Below are 6,221 nucleotides of genomic sequence, written 5' to 3' on the forward strand. Positions count from 1 at the left end.
GTTCTGTTATTGCTTTAGGAACAGCACAGAGCGTAGGACTATAAATAGCTTTTATAGGCTCAGTCCTCAGTCCCCTTTTCATTAAACTCGTTGGTAAAGAGGGGCTCCGAAGTGAACAAATTTGCAATTCAGATACGACTGGTCTATCTTGGAAACCGAGCAACGTGCTCCCGAGCAGCGGCGCAGAAAGACTCGAGTGTTCGGGAAGGGATTGTTTTGGATCGCTCACGAATCGAGACTGTCGTCAGTCTTACCCAGAGATGGAATTTACCGTAACGCCACTTACCAAATGCTGCACAGAGGAAATAGGTTCCTGGAAATATTAAACACCAGATATACGGCTCGAAAGCGAAGGGAATGGTCTCCTGGTCAATGACAGCGAAAGGGAGGCACTTCTCCACATGGGAAGGGACACAGCTGGGCTAAAAGCGATCTCCATGTGCATGTGTTAAAAGGATACTGTGGTAACCTTGTTAGGACAGAACCGTGCTGCTGCATATAAAAAGCAAAGCCACCCAAGCAGGGTGGATGGGCTTACGGGAGGATGAAATGGACCCTCGGTGACCTCTGCAGCTCCAGCCGTTTCCATCTCACTTCTCCAAACAAGGCCACGTGCTGGGAGGGTTCTTCTTCCTTCCAGAGGAATGCGAACGCTGCCTCGCCAGCTGACCGACGGCTGAAACGGAGTCCTGGCGACGGCACGGGCTCATTCCGCGAAAGGTTGTTTTTCCGTCTTTCCTCCCGAAGAAGAAACGCCCCACCCGCTGCTTTGTGCCACGAGGTGATGGCCGCTTTAATGTTTGAGATGGTCATTGGGAAAAAGCGAAGCGCGGGGAGGAAGGAAGGAGCAGGCGGTGATGAAGTAACGTTTTAATGTCTGCCAGCTTTGCGAGGAGGAGTAGACGCCGTGCAGCGGCCACGGCCTTTATTGTTTAATCCGGCGGCTGTCAGATTGGCACACATCGGAACGAAGGTGCAGCCTCGCTCAACGTGGCGGTTCACAGAAAAACAGCTCTGCTCATGTTTGATCTGAAAATGGCTGGAAGGGAGAGAGCTTTCAAAAAAGAAGCTCATATTTTTCTTTGAAAGGTTCGAATGACAATATCCTGTGTTCTGCATATCTTTAAAAGCTGTATGATTCAATTTTAGTTTTAGACAGCATGAACGCCTTGTAGGCAATAAGCTCCTTCTCCAACTCCGAACATAGGGAGGTTGCGGAGGCCATTAAACTGTAATGTCTTTGGCGGTGTTCTTACAGGGTGTGTCGTCAATTGTCATTTTAAGAGATGTCGTCAATTGTTATTTTGATTGCATTACGTTGAAGGAAAACTGACATGGTACCAGATACACACGCGCTGTCTGAAACCGCTTGTCTCAAGCGGGGGTCGCGGCAAGCCAGAGCCTAAGCCGGCAGCACAGGGCGTAGGGCTGGAGGGGAGGGGACGCAAGTCCATCGCAAGGCACCCCAAGCGGGACTCGAACCCCAGTCCCACCAGAGGGCAGGACCTGGCCAAACCCGCTGTGCCACCGCACCCCTCAAAAATTGACATCGTACCAGACAATAAAAAAATTAAAGATATTGTATGAGAAGTGAGATGGATAAGTGCAATGAACGCTAGCACAGACGGACACTTTCCAGAGCACACAACAATCCTTTCCATATTTTTACTCGAAAAGGAAGAAACCTAATGCGGTGTGTTAAAATAATATATTGATTTTACACAGTAGGTTTAGTTAGCATTCACAAGAAATATTTCACATTTATTGTTTTGGTAAAGGTCAAGGTGTTTTTTTTTTATTCTTTGATAGGAATAAAAGTAGTGTTTTCTTGGAAAGACAGGAACTCAGAATAATACCAACACTGACATTCACAGCCTTAGTAATGTTAATGTAATTTCAACCATTAAACTAAATCCTCATGACAATAAAATTACCCCGAAGGCACGATTGCATGTTGAATATGCAAAATTTTACTTCCAGTCATAAATATGATGACATATATTTGTTATGTTGACTTAAGTCTAAAAGAAAACCCCGTTGTTTCCATCCTAATGGAAGCACATTTTTTGATGTGAGAATAGTGATGTGATGCAAATGCAAGGAGGGCAATCTTGCGACCTTATTTAGATATTCTGAAATCCCGATAAAATAACATTTTGCCAGTTTTGACCTCTGCAAGTGTCTGTACCGGTCCTTCTAATTTTCCATAGTAAATAAAACTGATTTAACACTTGTATGTTGGCAAATAGAAATAAAAAAATTATTAAATAAAGCTTTTCCTCTCATTCATTACTGCTGTTAAACTGTCAAGCTGATATTGAGGTGAAGCATATTTTACATCTCTTTATGTCTTTAATCTCACTGAACCGAGAAACTATTTGCATAAGTGGCTGCATGTAAGCTCCTGAAATCAGCTTTATTGAGTGAGCATTTTCTTTGCAAAAATTCTGCTATCTCATATACGAGTAATTATGCAATTAAGTGTGTTGTTATAGACATAATAATTTGACATTCGTCAAGAGAGGTCTGATGAAACCCTCACTTTAGATGTGAGATTTTTATTCGTGGCAAAGCCTACTCTTGGAGGAAAAGTAATAACTTTCGAAATGAATTCCTGTAAAAGAGGGGTTGTATGCTGGAGATCGACGACAGCGACCATCATAATAACACATTTATGGACTATTTAGAGACAGCTGCTAGTGTAGTGGTTAGACCTACTGCCTTTAGACCCAGTGGTTACAGGTTTGAGTCCCACCTCTGGTTGTAGTACCCTTGAGCTGTGTAAATGGCTACCTCAAGTGTCAGCTGAATGAATACATGTAAATTTATCAGGAGCGACTTAGGTTGGAAGTTCATAAGGTGCAAGATCACTTTCTTATTCCCTGTTTTTTCTACCTCTTGCTCTCTGTATCTCTCTCTCTCTCTCTCCCCCACTCCTCTATGTGTGTGTGTGTGTGTGTGTTTGTCTGTGTGTGTGTCTGGCTCACTGTGTGCAGCGTAGGCGTGTGTCTCAGCAATGGTGTGGAAATGTTACATGCTGCTGCATGGTGGGCTACAGCAACGTTTGCCTGAACCCCCCAGTGCTGTGAGGAAATGGAACTGAAGACGTCCTGGAGAGCAGACCTGGTATGTGTCAAACAGGAGAGGCCAGGTCAGCAAATCAGATCACATCTATAATAATAATCAAAAAATATATATATATACAGTATATATATATATATAGAGAGAGAGAGAGAAAAATATATAGGACTCTTACAGCCCTGAAACCCTGAGCAGTAGCTGTACCTCCCACTGTCTTAGTTTACATTTCCCTTTACATTTCAATTTCCTTTATCCCTGCATATTTCCTTGTATTAATTTACCTTAAATTTTCATTTTTTGTTAACACTTTTTCACACACTTTTTATTTATAAAAAGGTCCAGCCTCTACCCTAACAAGGCTGTTCTGAACATTTATTTCGGGAATATTTTCATTCAGTACGTATTTCTTTCTTCCTTTGCAGTATTTCTCACACAGAGTCCATTACCCTCAGTGGGTTGTTGGGGATGGGTAAGCCAACACTGAGCTGCCAGACATTGACAAAGATTACAGCAGGAAGCCACCTCCAGCTCTGTTTGAATATTTGGGATGTGCCCACAAGCCATGGACTGCTAATATGTTACTGACTTGCTTTTTTACAGCACGGTCCATGCATGCTAGTGTTTTTTTCTGCAGCCTACTTTCTTTTGCTGCATAATAAAGGTGTTAATTTGCAATGCGTTTACATTTACGCGTAACTTTATTTATTTAGCAAACACTTTTCTCCAAAAAGACTTCCAATGAACTCTATGTAGTGTTATGAGCCCATGCACCTTATTCACCGTGGTGACTTAAGCTGCTAGATACACTGCTTACAATGGGTCACGATGCAATAGCAGGAAATCAATTCAGCTCGATACCTTTTCGGTTTCCGTGGAGATAGAAGTGATTGTCAGCTGAGTTTAGTAGTCATGACTGTCATGTGGCAGAGGTTAAGGAGTGGGTGTGTAAGAGTTATGCTTAGAAGTACTCCCCCTGTTTGACTCTCAATGTTAGGGTCATACTCCTAATTGCCAAGCAGTGACGAATGGCCCTCTGCTATCGAACTGCTTAGACTTTAACCACTGTTCTCTCAGTTTTGACACAAGATGAATCTCGTAGCTGCAATCTGTTCTCATCTTGGCTTTGCAGGGTATCCTGCTGCTTGCCTGCAGTGCAGTTGGTCTTTTAGCACAACGAATGGTATCAGTCTATTAAATACAAAAAGTATCCTTGTCCACCGGGGGTGGCTCTTCCTCTGAAAAAGGTTATTTGTCGTGGGAGGAATCTGTGATTATTAAAAGGAACGTAACTTTTCGCACCATATTCCACTCTAGAGATAATGACATAGTGTATAACTGTCAGCCTGCAAATACTGTATGCTGCACTGACCATAGGGCATTGTTCAGCTAAGGGTTTTACTAGGAACTGGTGTATCGTTGCATCACTTATTGCTTTGACCTTAACGACTGATAGATTTTAATTAATGGACATATTAATTCAGTTGTCATATTTGAAAGTACTGCTTATAAACTGTAAACAAGGAAATATTTTTGCATGGTATATTCTTTCTGAGATTTTTATTACATGGTTGTTAATTGGTTTAACAGAAAACACTATGCACCCCGAGCACCTCCCTTTTGTGCCCCTGCCTAATTGTCCCCAAGGAATCCTTTTGACATCATTTCACTTTGTTGTTTGAATTGCAGATCATTGTCAAAATAACATGAAGGTCACAGGGCGTCTGCAAAGATTCTCAAGAGGACAAGCAAAGTCAGAAAAAACCGTCAGAACTGATTCAACAGAGGTGATTGTGTCAAAGCACAGTGATCTGAGATAAGGCTGTTGAGGGTCTTGAGAAAATAACGCCTGTTTGTCATTGTCTCACCTGTCTTTGATTTGTTAACAGCATTGGTGACCCTGCTTGTTGGAGTCGTGATGGAAGCCACTCTGGCATTTCAGAGACGGTTTGGCCTCATTCCGTAACGGATGTGAGACCCCCAGGTTTGAGACCCCTGGCTGGCCAAGACGTAGGCAAGTTTAGCTGAGACAGAGCAGTGGAACACATTGGCTGTTTCACTCTGCAAGGCTGCAGCACATGTCTTAATTCCTTCAGTTGCACCCCATTAAATCCCATTCATTGTTCTTGCGGTCAAAGCAAGGATTTTCTTTTTTCATAATAAACTCAAATTGCAGGTCTGTAGGAGCATGGGATTATCCTGAATGGACTGGTGACTTGAATCTTTTCAAGTTTTCTTTAAGAAAGAAACAATATTTACAGTACGGAAGAGGATATACATGATACATGAGCCGTATTGTTTGATAGTGCCGTTGTTCCCACTTTATTAATACGTCTGTGATTTACATTTGTTGTTGGAAAATAATGACATTCCTCCTTCTGTTTTATGAGTTTGTCAAAATAAACAATATTACACAATCAGTTTGTTTCAATCAAAAGAAAACAGGACAAACAGAAATGGTGGTGTTATGATGAAAACAATTTAATCATTCATGCTCATATTTACAGAATAAGGTAACCATGACCTACATGTAGGGTTTTCTTTACTTCTATTATCCATTTGAAATATGTTTCCAGCTAATTGTGTATGTGAAGCCTATTGATGTTCCTATTCCTTTGTTTGTGAGCCTTGCTTGTCTCTCTCCCTGTGTCCTCCCTCATTTCTTTGTTCATATTTTAGGCCTCCAGATCCATCTATCGATACAGGATCCCACGCTCCCGAGTGCTCCTCTTTTCCTATGTTTTAGGACAGCCAGCTTGTGACATGTTCAGTGGTCACCGTCCCAATCACGTATTCCCACAGTGCCACCAGTGCCCAGCTCTGAGATTTCAGAATGACAGATACGAATACCAATAGGCAGATGTAATTTTAACTGCTCCATTTTAGAATAAACTTTTAAAGCCTGCACCGATTTCATAGAGAAATAGGTCATAACAACATATAGACAGGTTAACAGAAAGAGCTAATAGAAACATCACAGTATTCTGCAAAACATTGCTTTGACATAACTTCATTCATTCTATAAAGCATAGTTTTTATAGCTTGCACAGGCAGTCTTACTGATTTATTGACCGTAACTTTTCAAGTAATGTAGCGGTGGCAGCTGGGTCTTTCAGATTGTCACTGTGCAATATACAGTAGAC

The 6,221-nt window shown here is 41.9% G+C and overlaps 1 long non-coding RNA gene across 1 annotated transcript; it reads left to right on the forward strand.

Annotated features, from left to right (window-relative positions):
- The first annotated feature begins 2,985 nt into the window (after positions 1 to 2,985).
- On the forward strand, positions 2,986 to 5,392 carry LOC108941851 (uncharacterized). The gene is made up of 3 exons (XR_001966663.2): positions 2,986 to 3,126; positions 4,768 to 4,865; positions 4,968 to 5,392. It is a non-coding gene; the product is annotated as an uncharacterized LOC108941851 (long non-coding RNA).
- The last annotated feature ends 829 nt before the right edge of the window (positions 5,393 to 6,221 follow it).

This window comes from Scleropages formosus, chromosome 18 (genome assembly GCF_900964775.1).
Source record: "Scleropages formosus chromosome 18, fSclFor1.1, whole genome shotgun sequence".
In the NCBI taxonomy this organism is placed as follows: Eukaryota; Metazoa; Chordata; class Actinopteri; order Osteoglossiformes; family Osteoglossidae; genus Scleropages; species Scleropages formosus.